Genomic DNA, 20,012 nt, shown 5'->3' on the forward strand with positions numbered 1-20,012 from the left:
GCTTATCTTTAGGATTCCACAGATTAGCTTATAGTATTTCAAAACTTATACAGTTTTTTTTCATAGTTTTCTTTTGAGGATATGTTATGTTTGAGGAGCTATTGAGAGACTTATGATCCATAGTTTCTGTTGCAGTCAGTGTTCTTTGCCAATATTGTAGCCAGAATTATATTTGAGTAAGTAAGACAAAATTTTAAAAACAAGCTTAATATTTCCTTCTTTCTTACCACAAAGAGGGAAAAAAAGAAATAGCTAATCAGCCATAAATATGATTAATAAAAGTTGATATATATATATTTCTCTTAATCTTATGATCGATAATAACTTCAAAATTAAAGACTCCCTGAACAGATCTTGATTTCTAAATATTTTCCCCCATGAAAAGGAATCAAAGCTTCTTGAACAAATGGCTGATTTCAGGGCTATCACAGGAAGGTACAAGATGATCTGGAACATCCTGTTGTGTCAGAAATAAGTGCTCAAAAAATAAAATGGGGGCGTGTCAATAGCAGCCTGCTTGAAGGGCCTCTCATTGGGCAAATATGGGATAACTGGAGTATCAAAATAAGAATAGTAATGAATTATGATCCACTGAATAAAATAAGAATTTATTCATGTATTCTAACGAGAGTGAGAGAGAGAGATGGGGGAAGGGAAAAGCTGTTCTCTATAGAGCTTGCCCACTGATAGATGTAGAGAGTGGTGCAGCTGGAAAATCACCATTTTGCAACTATCATAGAAAAGATTAGTTTGGAAAACATCGTCAATGGATTCTAAACCTAGAGGGAAAGTTTGATGAGAAGCAGTATTTTTTTCAAATCTTCAAAGTATCTCTTGATGGCTTTTCTATTTTTTTAGAAGTATAATAGAGTGGGGCAGGCCCAACCCTTAGCATGTGGCCGTTGCTGGGCACCATTACCACACAACCCATTACCGGGCAATGGTTACCCCAAAACCACTGACACAGGATGGTTACAGTGGTAGTTAGAGGTCCTATTCAATCACTGGTCAGCACCACAGGGGACCGCTCCCTCAAGCGAGCAACTGTCAATGAGCAACTGTTAGTAGTCCTGCTCAGCCATTGGTTGCCACTACAGTGGGCCCCTCCCCCCAGGACCAACTGTCAGTGAGTGACCGTTAGTGGTCCATTCAGCTAATGGTCAGTGCAATGGTGGTCATCAAGCAAAGAATGTGGGAAGAGTAGATCCTGGCCTTCTCACTGGGACTCTCAGGCTCACCTGGCCTCGGGCCAGTGGGTAAGCTGCAGGGCCCAGGGAACAGGCTAAGGGGATGTGTCCTGCAGAGCTCCACATCCCTTGCCAAGGCTGCCCACTGGGCTGGGCCCAGGCCTTGAGGCAGCAGTGAACCTCTCCCCAATCCTGCCTCTGTGAAGTAATGGCATCATCTCTCTGCCTGGGGTGTAGTCTGTGAGTTCTGCCTCTGCCGTGTGGGTGGCCTGAAGAGGCTGAGGGCCTCCTGAGTCCTAGATGCCTGGCTCCCCCAGTGATAACAGCCACCAACTTTGAGCTGCCCCTTCTTAGCCAGGACCTGACCTCAGAGGGTGAAAGTTTGTGCCTTGGGATCTGGCCCTTTCTTGTCAGAACAGAGAATAACATTTGTTTGGTGATGCATGCTAAGTTGCTTCAGTTGTGTCCAGCTCTTTGCGACCCCATGGACTGTAGTCCACCAGGTTCCTCTTTCCATAGGATTTCCCAGGCAAGAATACTGGAGTGGGTTCCTATGCCTTCCTCCAGGGGATCTTCCCAACCCAGGGATCAAACCTGTATCTCTCATGTCTCCTGCATTGGCAGGTCGGATCTTTACCACTAGCACCACCTGTTTGGTGCAGGTTTACAGAGACATCAGTACCTGACCATGACTGAACACCAAGAACAAGGGATCTGACACCAAGAAATTTGCAACAACTAACCATGGCCCTTCCCCATCTTTCCTAGAAAAGGGCTTTGCTGAGAGTTTTGGGGGAGTTTGGGGTTTTTAAGGTATGAGCCACTCATCTCCTTGCATGGCCTTCAATAAACCTTTCTGTGTTCCAAACTCTGACACTTTGGTATTGTTTGGCCTCACTGTGCACCAGGCATATTGACTTGTGTTTATGTAACAGAAGAGCGGAAAAGTAACTTTACAGTGGAAAAACTAGGCAACACTTTAATCAGTGACCATATGCCTCCAGATGAGATACTCTGAGCAGGACATAATGTCACTTGAGTCTAATTGTGAGGAAATGTCAACCAAACCCATATTAAAGAACATTCTCTTAAATAACTGTCATGAAAGAACCCCCTTCCCAGAAAAAATGTCAAGGAACTATTTCGTAAAAGGGACTAAAGAGACTAGATGGGACTTCCCTGGTTAAGAACTCCCCTGCCAATGCAGGAGATGTAAAGAGATGTGGGTTAGATCCCTGGGTCAGGAAAATCTCCTGGAGGAGGGCATGGCAACCAACTCCAATATTCTTGCCTAGAGAATCACTTGGACAGAAGAGCCTGGTGGGCTACAGTCCTTAGTGTTGAGAAGAGTCAGACACAATTGAAGTGACTTAGCACACAAACACAAGGAGACTTAACAACTAAAGTCAAACGTGATCTAAACTGGAACTTGTACCAGAGCAGGGGAAATACTATGAAAGATTAATTGAAGCAGTTGAAAAAGTTGGAATATGGACCACAGATTAGAAAAAAAGTAGTTCCCACATTTGATAATTGTGTGGTGATTATATAAAGTAAGTTATTTTTCATAGTAAAAACACAGGTATGAAGAGATAAGGAGGCGTAATGCATGCAATCTATTCTCAAATGGTTCAAAAAATAAATCAAAATATCTAGAGACAGAGAATGCAAATGTGGCAAAAGAGTTGTTGAATAAATAATATTCAGAAATTCTCTGTCCTATTCTTGCAAGTTTTCTATGCGTTTAAAAAAAAAAAACGTTAAGGGTTCTCCACTTTGTCTCTCTTAGGCTTCATCCCAAAATGGGCTAGAATGGGTTCATTCATCATGAACCTTTGTTTAGTTATTTTATTTCTACTATTATTATTTGATGGTAATTGTCTTTTATAATTTTAGTTAATTATATACTATCCAAAGAAGGAAAGCAACTGACTTTATGAAAGGCAAAAAGCAATACCCTTTAAAAAATTTTTGAATGATATATTTTTATTGAGCCCAACATATCCAAAATATCACTTCAGCAATTAACCAACATAAAATATTATTAATGAGATATCTTAGGTTTCTTAGGTTTTTATGTTTGATAACATATCTTCAAAATCAATGTGTATTTTATATTTACAGCACATCTCAATTTGGACTTTTTTTTTTTTTTCCTCACTGCTTGGCTTTTGGGAATCTTAGTTCCCTGACCAAAGACTGAACCCCGGGCCACGGCACTAAAAGTGCCAAGTTCTAACCAATAGACTGCTAGGGAATTCCGCATGGATTTTTTTAAAAGTTGAAGTATAGTTGATTTACAATGTTGTTTTAGTTTCAGGTGTACAGCAAAGTGATTCAGTTATACATATACATACATATATATATTCTTTCTTCAGATTTTTATCCATTATCAGTATAGCTTCCTGTGCTATATAGTTGGTTTTTCTTGTTTATCTATTTTGTATATAGTAGTCTTGCCTGGAGAATCCCAGGGGTGGGGGAGCCTGGTGGGCTTCCGTCTGTGGGGTCACACAGAGTCGGACACGACTGAAGTGACTTAGCAGCAGCAGCAGCAGTGTGTGTATGTTAATCCCAAACCCCTAATTTATCCCTCCTCCCTTCCCCACACATCTCAATTTGGATTGGCCACATTTCAAGAGTTAAATAGCCACATGTGGTTAAATGACAGTTTTTGATAGCACAGTGTTAGGGAAAAAGACAAATGTAGTCAAGGGGACTTTCAAAATGCCATAGTAAATGCAGTGACAGAGATTATGTTCAGGATCACCTAACCACCAAGGTTTAGACTTGAGCTTCCAGTGACCTTCCAACCCCAGACCTGTTCATTCTGTCACACATGAGAGACTTTGTCCACTTCAAACAAAGTTCCCATGGCTGGCCTCAGGCAACCAAACTCAATATATCCAAAACAAAGTTCATCCTCTTATTTCAAATACCTCCTCCTGCTCTCTCATTTGATATTTCAGTCAATAGTACCATTCTCTATCTGTTCACTCAAGTAATCTTCATTATATCTTTGGGCAAATGAGCACTTATCTAGAAGACAATTTAAAATCTAAATGCTTATCAAAAAAATGCAGCCTCTTCTCCACCCCAACTGACTGAGCTTGTTCAGGCTACTTTTATTTCTCACATGAGTTACTATAAGAATTCCTCCCCTCCCAATTTTATTGAGATATAATTGACATACATCATTGTATAAGTTTAAGCTGTACAGCATAATGGTTTGATACAGATAGAGTAAGAAGCCAAAAAAAGAAAAATTTCCTTAAAAATATGAACCTTTTCATGAATTTCATGGCATCTTTATGGAGAGCCATGGTAATCTCTGTATCATTCCATCTTAAGACAGGGAATACAGAAAAATAGATTGAACAGCATGACCTTTGCTTTCCCCAAACTCAATACAATATGATTTCTCAACGAGTACCTTTAAGGACTAGATAATTTCTAACACTGGGCTTCCCTGGTGGCTTAGTGGTAAAGAATTCACCTGGCAGTGCGGGAAATGTGGGTTCAATCCCTGGGTCAGTAAGATCCCCTGGAGAAGGCAATGAGAACCCACTCCATTATTCTTGCCTGAGAAATCCCATGAATAGGAGAAGCCTGGTGGGCTACAGTCTATGGGGTTGCAGAACTGGACACATCTTAGCGACTAAGTTCAGTTCAGTTGCTCAGTCGTGTCCGACTCTTTGAGACCCCATGTTTAGCAACTAAACAACACAACAATCTCTAATGCTAAGAGCAAGTCAGGGGGTCCCCGGCAGTTCAGACCTAGATACATCTTCTGGCACGGCCACATCCCAGCCCCTCTCAAATAATTCCTAATTCCAGTTGCAGGAACTTTTTATATTTGCAACTAAAATTTGATTCTAGATATTTTAAGAAATTAACTAACTGAGACAACAGATTAGATGAATTAAGGCTAAAGAAGGCGGGGAAATTAACTAACTGAGACAACAGATTAGATGAATTAAGGTTAAAGAAGGCGGGGAAATTAGCACACATTCCAGTCTTCCTAAAATTATTTTAGAAAATTAATTTTTCTACTTCCTATAAGCATCATCAAGTTTCCTCTAAATAATTGTCAAGTTGGAGGGTTTTTTCCTTTTTCCTAATTTTAATTTGTCTCATAATTCTTAAACATTACTTTCTAATTACAAATGTATGCATGCCCTTAAATTCAAACAGTTGAAAAATGCATGCCTTACTTTTTATCTTATACACTTCTCAATTGTTTGAATTGTTCTCAATTTGAAAGTGTTCTCAATTCAAGTGTTTGAATTGAGAAGTGGGTTCTCAATACACAGTGGGTTCTCTCTAATGTTACCCACAAAGATAACGACTTTTATGAATTTGTATCCTTCTAGACTTTTTTCCATGCTTCTGTCAATATATCTATCTGTATGTGTATACAATGTTTTCAGTTCAGTCGCTCAGTTGTGTCCTATTCTTTGCGAACCCATGAATCACAGCACGCCAGGCCTCCCTGTCCATCACCAACTCCCGGAGTTCACTCAAATTCATATCCATCGAGTCGGTGATGCCATCCAGCCATCTCATTCTCTGTCGTCCCCTTCTCCTCCTGCCCCCAATCCTTTCCAGCATCAGAGTCTTTTCCAGTGAGTCAACTCGTCGCATGAGGTGGCCAAAGTATTGGAGTCATTTTTCACAGTTTGTTCTTTTATTTCTTATTTAGCACATAAATCTTTTTTAACCTTAATTTTTAGGGACTTCCCTGGCAGTCTGGTGGTTAAGACTCCACACTTCCACTTCAGAGGGTGCAGGTTCTATCCCTAGTCAGGATATTAGGATTCCACATGCTAAACATCAGGACTACAAAAGGTATTTTAAATTTAATTGTTAGTTTATCAAAGCTATGCATGTATAGTTTTTTTACAAGTAGTATAAAAAATAATTCAACTAGCAAAAATTGCTTCTAATCATTATGTAACGTATTCACATGGCTTAAAATTCAGAAAGTACAATGGTATACAACATGAATAATCTCCCTTCTACCTGTCCCTGAGATACCCAAATCTACTCATGGGCAACAAATGACATTGGTTTTTATACATCCTTCATTCATATACAGATACATACACACACACACACACACACACACACACACACAGAGAGAGAAGACCTTTTTATATCATTATATAAAGGGGTTCCTCAATTTTATATATAGCTATGTCATATTACATTGTATAGACATGCCTTTATTTCATTAGTCACCTGGTTGTTTAGTCAGACTGTTTCTAATTCTTGCTCTTAAAAATAATCTGCTATGAATAACCTTGAATATACATCATTTTGCCAATATGTGGGTAATCTATGGAATAGATAGATCCCTAAAAGTGGAGCTATGAGTCAAAATTTTCACAGATTAGATCTTCTAAGAAGCAGATTCTGGGACAGAAATTTAGAGTTCAGGGTGTTTTTTAGGGATTGCCCTTGGGTTTAACAGCTGTGCCCTAGCGACTTCACTTTCACACATTGGAGAAGGAAATGGCAACCCACTCCAGTGTTCTTGCCTGGAGAATCCCAGGGACGGGGGAGCCTGGTGGGCTGCCGTCAGTGGTGTCGCACAGAGTTGGACACTACTGAAGTGACTTAGCAGCAGCAGCAGCAAGGGAGAAGGAGGAAGTGGGATTGAGCAAAAGGAGAAGCTAAACTTTGAAGATGCCGCATGAAGCCTCAGCCAACTCTATAGGGAAGGCATGTACCTGAGATGACCTATCAGAATTGGCCCATAGAGGGTGCCTGTTGTTTTAGTTGCTCAGTCATGTCTGACTCTTTGCGACCCCATGGGATTTTCCAGGCAAGAATTTTGTAGTGAGTTGCCATTTCCTTGTCCAGGGGATCTTCCTGACCCAGGGATCTAACCTATGTCTCTGGCATTGGCAGGCAGATTCTTTACCACTGGGCACCCGGGAAGCCCTTACAAATTGAGTGAAAAAAGCCTTTATACTTCCTTCTCCGTTAGTCATTGGTTGTGGGCTGTCCCAGGAAGGCATTGGCTTTTGGTGGGGCAATTCTTTGCAACAAGGCAAAACTTTCAGGGACTGACAGTTGAAGATTGTCTACTGACAGATCTTCCAGAAGCTGGCACAATAAAACCTTCCTTGAAAGGGGGTATCTAGGTGTCCCATCTCCATGTTCAACCCCAAAGGGTATGTGACTTTGGTGGATTTTGCCAAATTGCCATATCAATTTATACTCCCACCTCACAACTTACGAGAATGTCTGTTTACTCCTACCCTCCCCAACTCAGAATTTTATCAAGCTTCTGAATCTTTGTCTATCTGATTAGGTGAAATGTGATGTCTCGCTTGCCTGATTGCTAAATCACTTCAGTTGTGTCCAACCCTTTGCAATCCCATGAACTGTAGCCCACCAGACTCCTCTGTCCATGGGACTCTCCAGGCAAGAATACTGGAGTGAGTTGCCCTCCTCCAGGGATCTTCCTGACCCAGAGATTGAACACATGTCTCATTAAGTCTCCTCCTTGGCAGGCGAGTTCTTTACCACTGGCGCCACTTGGGGAGCCCAGTGATGTCTTGGTATAGTTTTAATTTTCCTATCTTTTTTTTTTGAAGGAAGTCAAACTTCTTTTTGTCCTTTTTTTTTTTTTATTTGAAGTGTCTGTTTCTATCCTTTTCACGTTTTCCTACTGGGCTAATTTTTTAAAAGTAATTTGTAGGAACTCTTAATGTTAAAGATTAACATTTAACATTGCAGGCGGATTCTTTACTGTCTGAATCACCATGGAAGCCAGACTTGATCCTTTTAAAATGTAAGCCAGTCATTTCACTTTCTCAATGGATCTCCATTTCCCTCAGAGAGAAAACAGTTATTGCAGCCATCAGCAGGGCTGTGCAACACACATCTCCCATCTTGTACCTCTCTGACTTCATTTCCTACTGCTCCTCCGGCATCTCTCCCTCTCATGTTTCTCCACCCTCACTAGAAGTTCCCTCTGCCTACAAAGTTCTTCTACCAGATAGCCACATGACGAATTCCCTGATTCCAATCCTTTTCAGGATTGAATTCTTGGGTCTTACCTGAAGTATCACTTCACAGTGACATTTATCCTCATAATCCTATTTTAAATTGTTATACACACCCTACACTCCTCCCCAGCTAGAAAAATTTTAATCTTCCTTACCCTGCTTTACATTTTCTTTTAAAAATAACATTTATTGCCTTCTAATTGGGCTTCCCGGTGGGCTCAGATGGTAAAGAATCTGCCTGCAATGCGGGAGACCTGGGTTCAATCCCTGGGTTGGGAAGATCTCCTGGAGGAGGGCATGGCAACCCACTCCAATATTCTTGCCTGGAGGATCACCATGGACAGAAGAGCCTGGCGGGCTACAGTCCATGGGGTCGCAAAGAGCGACACGACTGAGCGACTAAGCACAGCACCGCCTTTTAATATAGAAGAATATTATGTTTATTATGTTACTGTCTGTGCTAGAATGAAAGCTCCATGAGAATAGTGTTTGTGACTCAAAGTGAATATTCAATAAATATTTATTGTAAATTAGTATCTTTTTCCTTTGTATGTTTCAACTCATCAGAAAAGGTATTTTTGTGCATCTTGGATTCCTGTCTCAACCTTTTGTTTGCCACCTGTATATCTGTCGTTCATGAACTTGACTTTATTATCAATTTGAGAATCCCCTTCACCGCTCTCCTATGGTAAATCTCCTGGTACCAGTATCCTTGTTGTCTTTCTTGTTTTTTTTCCTCTTTTTCATGAGCATTTCCTCTTGCTTAGTTTATTCTTTCTTTTTGATGATAGCTTTCTAAGAAAGAATGCAAAGTTTCTGAGAAATATGTCAGAAATTGTCTTTCATCTGGCTATAGGCATAACTGATAGTATAACCAGGTATAGAACTCTAGATTAGGAACAGTTTTTCTTGAAAAGTTTTGAGACATTTCACCACTCTCTTCCAGATTCCAGTGTTGGTCTCAAAAAGTGCAATGAAGTTTTAATTCTTGATCTTTTATACATGTTTTCTCTCTGAAAGTTCTCAGGTCTTCTCTTTTTTCCCCAGGGCATGATGTATCATGTTGTGGGTATTTTTCATATTTAATCTGCTGGGCACTCAGTAGGTCCTATATCAGGGGACTTGTGTCCTTTAGTTCTAGGACCTTGATTTGCTTCTTTGATAATTCCTCCTGTCTGGCTTCCCTGTTCTCTCTAGAATTTCTTCAGAGGTGGTATCTCTTTTCAAAAAACACTAAGTAGATTGCTGTCTAGATTGCTATTTACTAGACATAATTTGCATGATAGTACGGAAAGGGAAATGAAAGAAACAACAGAATCCAAGATTTAACAATACATGAAATCCTCATCAAGAGACAAAATCAGTGGGCTATCACTTTCTAAGAATGGCTGAGCTAAGGTTGTCTTTTGTGTCAAACTGGGAGTGATCACCACTTTTAAGGCTCTCCAGATATCCTAAAACCTAGAACATTATTTAGCACATTGTGGGAAATTGGTAAATATTTACTGAATGAATAGATGTCCTTTAATAATGCACTTAAGTACATTCATTAGATAACAGAAAATAAACACTTGCACACACACCTCAAGTAGCATATTCTGGGGCGTTCCTAATTTTTATCTCTTAAAACATTTAAAATAATGATGATCTGGTATTTATATTTTTTGTCACATCTACTTTTCTATCAACCTGGAGTCACAATTCATATTCACTCTGGAGTAAAGGGAGCTATTTTGCTATAATACATAAGTATCATTTTTGATATTTCAAAATTTTGATATCATTTTGATGTTTGACATTGACTGTCAACAATTTAGTATAAAGATTTTTTTATTAAGTGCTAGATATATTCCAAGGTGAGGGGCTTAAAAGTAAGCCAACAAAATATGATACTGTTTCTTTTTATCCAAATCAAGCTTCCTTTCATTTTTCTTGATGAATATCATATGATTTTTTTCCCAAGCCAAGTGACTTTGACTTTATTTATTCTTTTAGGAAATTGAGACAAATACACTCAAGGACTCTACATTTTGCCCAGCATGGTATAGAATGGTATTTGAAACACTAGGTAGGCGAATTCGGTCCAGTGTCAGCTGGCTTTGAGGATGCCCAGCATTTGCTGTTTACAGTTTTGTTTGCTTTGCACTATGAAAAAGCACACCAAAGCCATAATATTACTGGTGGTAGGTGGAAAAAATATGAATAAACCAGGAAGTATGGTTGATCTTTTCCTTTGTTTACCTTTTATTTTTACTTCTGCTGATATGCCTTACTCAACAGCATGTAGAAACACAGGTCCTTAATATCTCATACCCACCCATAAGAGCTAAGAACAAGTGAAAGAGCAGAATTTGAATTCAGAATTGAGAAGAATTCTGTTGTACATAATCACACCATCCCAAAACTAGAGAACAGCACTTAAATAGTGGATAGATATGCCATCTGAGGTCAAATCCAGGAGATTGCTAATTAAGACCTTAAAAAACATTCGATGATTTACACGTAAATTTGCATTAACATTAAGTTAAAGTATGTATTCTAATCTTAAGTCATCTACTGATCTATATAGTTTTCCGAGAAATTGTTTGTACTTGCTATAAACAGTTGTAAGGTTAACCCAGGAGGCTAAACTCTTAGGTAAAGTGTATCAGTTTGAATCCTTGAAGAAGCAGACACCAAGATGAGACCTGATATGTAAGGGATTTATTGGAGGGAATGCTTATGAAAGACAAAGGGGAAAGGAGAAGGGGCATGCAGGCAGAATGAGGCAAGTCTAACACCTGTGATAGGAGAGAGAGAAGAAAGGCTTTTATGGAAAGAACCTCGAACCATAGAGCAATTCTGAGAAAATCTCACCCAGGCCAATGGGGAATCCCTGAACTGAAGTTGCCAGTTAAAGGAATCCTGCTTTGTGGAGAAATGGAATGGAATATTCTTATATCTTGCTGCCATTGACTGGGAATAGCCTAAGGGTTTCCCTGGTGGCTCAGATGGTAAAGAATCTGCCTGCAATGTGGGAGACCTGGGTTTGATCCCTGGGTTGGGAAGATCCCCTGGAGAAGGAAATGGCAACCCACTCCAGCATTCTTGCATGGAGAATCCCCATGGACAGAGAAGCCTGGTGGGCTACAGTCCATGGGGTCGCAAATGGTTGGACACGACTGAGCGACTGAGCACACACAGCACAGCCTAAGGGAAGCATGGCCTGGCCCAAAGGCATTAGAGTAAAAAATGTATCAATGGTCAATCAGCTATGCTCCTTGCAGCAGTATCTCTTAAAGGAAATCTGAGTGGGCACTTCCATGACTACCACAGTCTACCTCTTATTCTGCACAAATCCATTTCTTTGTGTATGTTTGGGAAATAGATTTGCCATGGTTCCTATGGCTTCTTTTCCCATGCGGAAAAGTGGAATATTAGTAGGACTAAGCTACAGTCAACATTCAGAAAACTAAGATCATGGCATCTGGTTCCATCACTTCATAGGAAATAGATGGAGAAACAGTGGAAATAGTGTCAGATTTTATTTCTGGGGGCTCCAAAATCACAGCAGATGCTGATTGCAGCCATGAAATTAAAAGACGCTTACTCCTTGGAAGGAAAGTTATGACCAACCTAGATAGTATATTAAAAAGCAGAGACATTACTTTGCCAACAAAGGTCCGTCTAGTCAAGGCTATGGTTTTTCCCGTGGTCATGTATGGATGTGAGAGTTGGACTGTGAAGAAAGCTGAGCGCCGAAGAATTGATGCTTTTGAACTGTGGTGCTGGAGAAGACTCTTGAGAGTCCCTTGGATTGCAAGGAGATCCAACCATTCCATTCTAAGGGAGATCAATCCTGGGTGTTCATTGGAAGGACTGATGCTGAAGGTGAAGCTCCAATACTTTGGCCACCTCATGTGAAAAGTTGACTCGCTGGAAAAGACTCTAATGCTGGGAGGGATTGGGGGCAGGAGGAGAAGGGGATGACAGAGGATGGGATGGCTGGATGGCATCACCAACTTGATGGACATGAGTTTGAGTGAACTCTGGGAGTTGGTGATGGACAGGGAGGCCTGGCGTGCTGTGATTCGTGGGGTCGTAAAGAGTCGGACACTCAGTTCAGTCGCTCAGACGTGTCCGACTCTCCACGACCCCACAAATCACAGCACGCCAGGCCTCCCCGTCCATCACCAACTCCCGGAGCACACTCAAACTCATGTCCACAGAATCGGTGATGCCATCCAGCCATCTCATTCTCTGTCGTCCCCTTCTCCTCCCGCCCCCAACCTTTCCCAGCATCAGAGTCTTTTCCAGTGAGTCAACTCGTCGCATGAGGTGGCCAAAGTATTGCAGCTTCAGCTTTAGCATCAGTCCCTCCAATGAACTGAAGCTACAGTCTCCCAAAACTGCAGTTAGTCTCAGGCTGTCATTTTGCTCCTTCACTGTCCATTCTAAGTTTCTTGTGCCCTCAGCTATTACCTCCTCAGGTCGTTATCATTAATCAGGTGAGTGTATTGTATTCAACTGAGTATCTGTCTCAGTTTTAGGAACATATTTTCTAGTAATATGTTCATGAGGTGGAAAATGTGAAAAGTTCCTTTAATTATCGAGCCAAGGACCCTGTCTTACATGACTTTAAAATTTTGAATCATGTCCTCTTAATTTCTAAACAATTGTGGTATTGATTTTTGTGAACAAAATAGATAATGAATCATGGAGCGTGTGAAGAGGCCACTGTTTTATTGGAAATACTTTTTGGCTCATTATTAGGTTTTTTTTTTTTCAATGGCTCTAATATTATGTAACGTATTTTAGTATTAGAAAATTTCTCTACACAGATAGATTATATTTGGTAGAAGTGAAACAAATGACATGCCATACCTTTGTATTTAGAGGGGCTATATTCTTTTATATTTTTAGTATTTAAATTACTGAATTCCCTTAGGCCACTTTCTTTAATTCTCTGGGTTTCAGTTCTTCAGCTATAATCTATTATGGAATTTGTCACTACATCATGAAAATTAATTAGTAATAGTATTTATTATAACTAAGTTTTAAAACATCTGTGAGGACGAATTGTTAATACCTATTAAGTTCCTGGAATTTTTTGGCTCAAAACAAATATAATTGTTTTCATTTTATGCAATGTAACTATTATCCTTTCAGCATGTTTTTGGGCTGCTGCTGCTGCTGCTGCTGCTGCTAAGTCACTTCAGTCATGTCCGACTCTGTGTGACCCCATAGATGGCAGCCCACCAGGCTCCACCATCCCTGGGATTCTCCTCTTCATAAATGGCAGAAATTGGAGGAAGATGAAAGCCACAGATTTTGACTAGCAGTATAAAACATTTTCTTTGGACTTTTGTGCAAATAATTTAAGTTAAAAGTAATTGGAATTTCTCACATATATCACATGGGTATATTAGAATCATTAACATTTAGAACCATTATAGATTATGCAAGATAAATTGTTCAGTATTTCAGAAGTAACCAAATACCTCAGAAGGGGAACTTCTTCTTTATAGGAGAATTCTAGCTGCTAATACTTACAGAAAAAAGTTAAAGAATTTTAAATTATGCAACTCTTAATGAAATAATGGACTTAGGCAATGATAACCAATAGATGCTAAGACCACTAAAAGGAAGGTTGAGTGGAGAACTTTATGATGGATCCATCTACCTGAAAACACTTGTCTACTAGTCAAAATTAAACATCATTAAAAGTAAGACAGAAACTTCCCTGGTGGTATAGTGGCTATGTGTCTGTGTTCCCAGTGCAGGAAGTGTGGGTTCAATCCCTGGTCAGGGAACTAGATCACACACGCTGCAGTTGAGACCCAGCACAGCAAATAAATAAAATGTTTAAAAAGTTCTTGAAAAAATAAAGACAGCCTTGCTATCAGGTTGGGATCCTAGAACAGAAAAAAGGCATTCGGTGAAAACTATGAAATTTCAATGTTACTGAACGAACTTGGATCTACTGGCCTACCATGCAGCAAAGTCAACTTACTGACATCAGGTTGTGGTGAAGGAAAATACAGAGTTATTTGCAGGGTGCCAAGCAAGGAGAAGGAGCTGCTAATGTGCAATAGACCTGAACTCCCAAATGGCTTTCAGAGAAGAGTTTTTAAAAGCAACATTTGAGGTGAGGATTGCAGCTCATGGACTTTCTTCTCATTGGTTGGTATGAGGTAAAAGGGTGATGTTCTGGGAATCTTAATCATCATCCCTCTGTTTACAGCCAGTGTGGGGTCTATGTGCTTGTGGTCAGCATGTAGTCATCACGCTCTACCTACATGAAAGTCTTAGTTCCTGCAGAACAACTCAAAGATATGCATAGATTGTTATGTGTATCTCTTAAGGAAGAGCTGCTGCTGCTGCTGCTGCTAAGTCACTTCAGTTGTGTCCGACTCTGTGTGACCCCATAGACGGAAGCCCACCAGGCTCCCCCGTCCCTGGGATTCTCCAGGCAAGAACACTGGAGTGGGTTGCCATTTCCTTCTCCAATGTGTGAAAGTGAAAAGTGAAAGTGAAGTCGCTCAGTCGTGTCCGACCTTTAGCGACCCCACGGACTGCAGCCTACCAGGAAAGCTAGGACTCTGTTTTATTGCTGAACTATTGCTGAAGCCATCTTTCTTAACTGCTTTTCCTTCGTGCTTTCTCTTGCAACTGTTTGAGTCTTCCCTTTGAAACTCAGGGAAGGCCTGGGAGACTAAAACCTTTGTTGACAAACAAGAAACAGGGACATGGAGGGGCTTCAGTACTTGGGAGATACTATGAACTTTAGTTAATAATAAGGTATCAATATTAGTTTATTAATTGTAACAAATGTACCATACTAGCACAAGATGTTAGTAATGGGAAAGCTGTGGGAATGGAGATAAGGTAAATACAGGAGCTCTACTATTTGCTCAGTTTTTCTTCTAAAATTTTTCTAAAAATAAAGTATGGTAATATAAACAATTAGACAAGCAGACATTATTTCCTCCTGATGTAAGGAAATAGGAAGTACAAAGAACCACCTACAAAGTATTCCTGACAAAAGGATCGGATCTGGAATCAAATCAAGCATCTAGATCAAATTACTAGTATATTGGAAATATAATGGATAGATGACGATATTAAATAACACCACAAGGATGCAATCAACCAAATCCAAAATGGGGGATTTTTACAAAAGACCTTGTTTCATAAATAAATAAATGGTATAAAAAAATGAAAGAGAAGAAACTGTAATAGGCTAAAGACTTAAGAGATGTGTCAACCAAATGCAATATGTTGATTTTGAATCCTGTTTTGATGATAGCAACTGTGAAAAGGTATTTGGGGAAATTTGGATGTGGATGAGGGATTAAATAATATTGGGAAATTACTTTTGATTTGTCAGGTGTGATAATGACATTGTGGGTTTTTTGAAGTTTTTATCTGAGAGATAAACATCTGAAATATTTCAATTTAATATGAAAAAATGGAAAATTTTCATGTTCTTCAAAATGGAAAAGTATAAAATTAGATCCCTACTTTAGAGTATACACAAAAATAAATCCTAATTAAAGACCAAATTAGATTAACTTTTAAGTTAAAACTTGCATATTGCAAAAGCTATTATAAACCACATGAAAAGACAAGCCATTTCTGTGCAGATACCCTATAAAAAACTGAGCACATGTGTATTGCAGCATTTTTTATAATAGCAAGATTTGAAAAAATCTAATATCTACTAGTAGAAGAATGCAATCAGTATGATTTATTCATTCTATAGAAATCTATACCACATAAATATAACAACATAGATAAATCTCTAAAATATGTGTAAAAAAAGTAAATTTCGAAGGACTGATGCTAAAGCTGAAACTGCAATACTTTGGCCACCTCATGCGACGAGTTGACTCACTGGAAAAGACTCTGATGCTGGGAAAGGTTGGGGGCAGAAGGAGAAGGGGACGACAGAGAATGAGATGGCTGGATGGCATCACCGACTCTGTGGACATGAGTTTGAGTGAACTCCGGGAGTTGGTGATGGACAGGGAGGCCTGGCGTGTTGTGATTCATGGGGTCGCGGAGAGTCGGACACGACTGAGCGACTGAACTGAAGATGAAATATTATACCAGTATTGTTTAAAGTTTAAAAACACATAACACGATGTTATTGATGGACACACATAAGGCAGAAGTATAAAAACAAACATGGAAAGAATACGTACCACCTTGAAGATGGTCATTATCCTGAGAAGAAAGAGAAAGAGATGAAAAGGCTGGGTTTTAACTTATCTAGAGCTTTTTGATGATTTAAGAAAAAAACTGAAGCAAATAAAGTGAAATCTGCCTGGTGAACATATAGGTGTTAGTTATACTATTTTGTGTATGTTTGATATATTTCATAATGTAGGAACGGAAGAAAAGGCTGAAGTAAAAACAAAAGGACACATAGTCAAATATTTTGCCAGAAATTTGATTGATATCCTTAACCAGATGACTCTGAAATATGATCCAGAATCATAAAGTGTCTAGAATAATTCTTATGGAATGGCATTCCCCACCTATCTTTTTTTTTCCAGGATGGCTTCTCAATTCAAATGACTTTGGATTCATGGGGATGGGCCTAGTGTTAGAATCATTATGTGTTATTATGCATTCCTTTCTCAATTCAATATTATTAAATGCTCACTCGGTCCAAAATACTATACTAAGGTTCCAGCCTCTTCAAAACCTAATTTCTTTCTAAGCTAAATGATAGCAACCAGTATTTACTCTAGATGGTAAAGTAAATGGGTGTGAATCTTACTCTACAAGCTTGGATGCACAAGATATAAAACATTAGTTTTTAAAAATTAAAACTATAGCCCCATTTGAAAGCTGATAGGAAATTTCGTCTTATTTTCTTTTGGTGCCCTGGTTATACTAGGTTGGTGCAAAAGTAATTGCGGTTTTTGCATTGTTGAAATTTGCTGTTTGATATTAAAATACTTTCTAATTAAATGTGGTTATGTTATGCAGCATTTTAATGCTCATTTTTTGCTTTATGTTTTTTTAATGACATTTCTTGCTGTTAATTTTATATTTATTTTAGACTAGAGAAATGATGTCAGACAAAGGAAATCTGAGTAATTTTTAAATTTGAGTTCAAAACGGGTCGTAAAGCAGTGGAGACAACTTGCAACATCAACAATGCATTAGGCCCAGCAACTGCTAATGCATGTACAGTGCAGATGGTTCAAGAAGTTTTGCAAAGGAGATGGGAGCCTTGAAGGTGATGAGTGCAGTGGCCGGCCATTGGAAGTTGACAACGACCAATTGAGAGCCATCATCAAAACTGATCCTGTTACAACTACACAAGAAGTTGCCAAAGAACTCGACATTGACCATTCTATGGTTGTTGGGCATTTGAAGCAGATTGAAAAGGTGAAAAAAGCTCAATAAGGGGATGCCTTGTGAGATGACCACAAATCAAAAGAAATGTCATTTTGAAGTGTTATCTTCTCTTATTCTACACAACAAGCCATTTTTCAATCAGATTGTGATGTGTGATGAAAAGTGAATTTCAGACAATAACCAGCAGTGACCAGTTCAATGGTTAGACCTTGAATAAGCCCCAAAGCACTTCCCAAAGCCAAACTTGCACCCCAAAAATGGTCAGGGTCACTGTTTCGTGGTCTGCTGCCCATCTGATCCACTACAGCTTTCTGAATCCCAGTGAAGCCATTTCATCTGAGAAGGATGTTCAGCAAATCTATGAGATGCATGGAAAACTGCAATGCCTACAGCCGACATCGGTCAACAGAAAGGGCCCAGTTCTTCTCAATGATAATGCCCGACCGTACGTCTCACAACCAGTGCTTCAAAAATTGAATGAATGGGGCTACAAAGTTTTGTGTCATCCACCATACTCACCTCACCTCTCACCAACTGATTACCACTTCTTCAAGCATCTTGACAACTTTTTTCAGGGAAGACACTTCCACAACCAGCAGGATGCTGCAAACGCTTTCCTAGAGTTGGCGAATCCTGAAGTACAAGAATAAACAAACTTATTTCTCATTGGCAAAAATGTGTTGTTTGTAATGGTTCCTATTTTGATTATTAAAGATGTGTTTGTGCCTAGTTATAATGATTTAAAGTTCATTATTCAAAACCGTAATTATGTTTGCACCAACCTAATTTTATCTCAACAACCGCCTTGATAATTCACCCGTTATTGACTGTCTTCATTCTCCTGTCTTACTTCCCTATTGCCTTACTCTCCTAAATAAACTCCTTACATTTGAATCTTTTCAATATACTCGGAGGAACCCAAACAGAGGCAGTTAAGCATTAGGGCATCCCAACCTCACCTCAACCTCTTTGTTCATAAATGTAAGAGTTATTTAATAACAATGAACTCAACTAACCTATTTTTCAACATAGTTAGCTTCCTTTACTGGCAATTAATTGTACTGAAATTTTAATGACGTGTTTTCAAGAATGCACCTTGTATAAATGCATGTCATGAGAGGAGGAACAAGATGGCGGAGGAATAGGACGGCGAGACCACTCTCTCCTCCACAAATTCATCAAAAGAACTTTTGAACGCGAGTAAAGTCCACAAAACAACTTCTGAATGCTGGCAGAGGACGTCAGGCACCCAGAAAAGCAGCCCATTGTCTTCGAAAGGAGGTAGGAAAAAACATAAAAGATAAAAAGCGAAACAAAAGAAGTAAGGACGGAGCTCCGTCCCGGGAAGGGAGGCTTTAAAAAAAGAGAGAAGTTTCCAAACACCAGGAAACATTCTCACTGGCGATTCTGTGGCGAGCCTTGGAAGCTCAGAGGGCCACATAACCCTCTTTTTTTTTTTAAGATTTTTTTAAAACCCACAGATTACCCGCCAAACGGTAACTCCCAGCAGAGTAGCAGCGCAGACGCCTGCATACGCCATTAGCAAGCGGGGGCTGGGCAGGGAGGAGCCGGCTGAACTGCTTAGAGAGAGGACTGGGCTTGAATGCCGCGAGAACAATTTGAGAGAACTGGGGAGAGCAAAGCAGACTGTGGGATAGCTTCCCCACGAAAAGGCGGAAAGCTCTAACCTATGACTCGGCCAGCCCCGCTCACAGAATAAAGGACTGAGCAGAGCGAGCCGGCTGCGGTTGGCCCATCCCCCATTCCCCGCCGAGACAGGCAGGGAGCGCAGCCAGAGCCGGAGCGGGCAACCGCGGCCCCAGAAAAGCATCTGATACAAACTGCAGGCAGACTTGTTGCTATTCAGGACATCTTGGGCTCGGGCCGGTCGATATCCCTCTGAGAAGGTGCGCCGGTTGTACACCCAGAAAACTGAGTGGCGGGGACTGGGGAGGCGATAAGTCGCAGAGACCGCGCTCGCCAAACACCTGGTCCCCTGAGCTGCTCGGACTGGGGAAGGCACAAAACGCAGGCCCAACCAAGTCTGCGCCTTTGTGGAGTACCTGAGAACCTGAACTTGAGCCGCTCAGACCTGGGAAGTCCTTCAACCCGGTGCCGGCCTCGGACAGTTCCCGGCAGAGCAACCTAGAGCCTGTGCAGTATAGACTGGGACAGCATACGTGCTATGAGCGGGGGCAAACCCAGTGTGGCCGAGACGCTGCGAGCACTCCCCACAGACGCCAGAGATAATCGACTGCAGCGTTCCTCCCTTCCCAGAACAGGACTGAACAACAGAGCCTTAAAAAGTGTCCACCCACCCCCTAGTATCAGGGCGGAAATTAGACACTGAAGAGACCAGCAGACAGAAGCTAAAACAGAGGGAACCACCTTGGAAATGACAGATAGAGACGTCTAGAGACTACTCCAAGAATAAGATCAAAAACCAGAGGCA

The 20,012-nt window shown here is 40.3% G+C and overlaps 1 pseudogene; it reads left to right on the plus strand.

The window, feature by feature from the left end:
* The first annotated feature begins 968 nt into the window (after positions 1–968).
* LOC129555188 (histone-lysine N-methyltransferase SETMAR pseudogene) lies at positions 969–18,272 on the plus strand (annotated as a pseudogene).
* Positions 18,273–20,012: the final 1,740 nt, after the last annotated feature.

This window comes from Moschus berezovskii, chromosome 12 (genome assembly GCF_049115385.1).
Source record: "Moschus berezovskii isolate FMDL1 chromosome 12, NW_MosBer_1.0, whole genome shotgun sequence".
NCBI lineage: Eukaryota > Metazoa > Chordata > Mammalia > Artiodactyla > Moschidae > Moschus > Moschus berezovskii.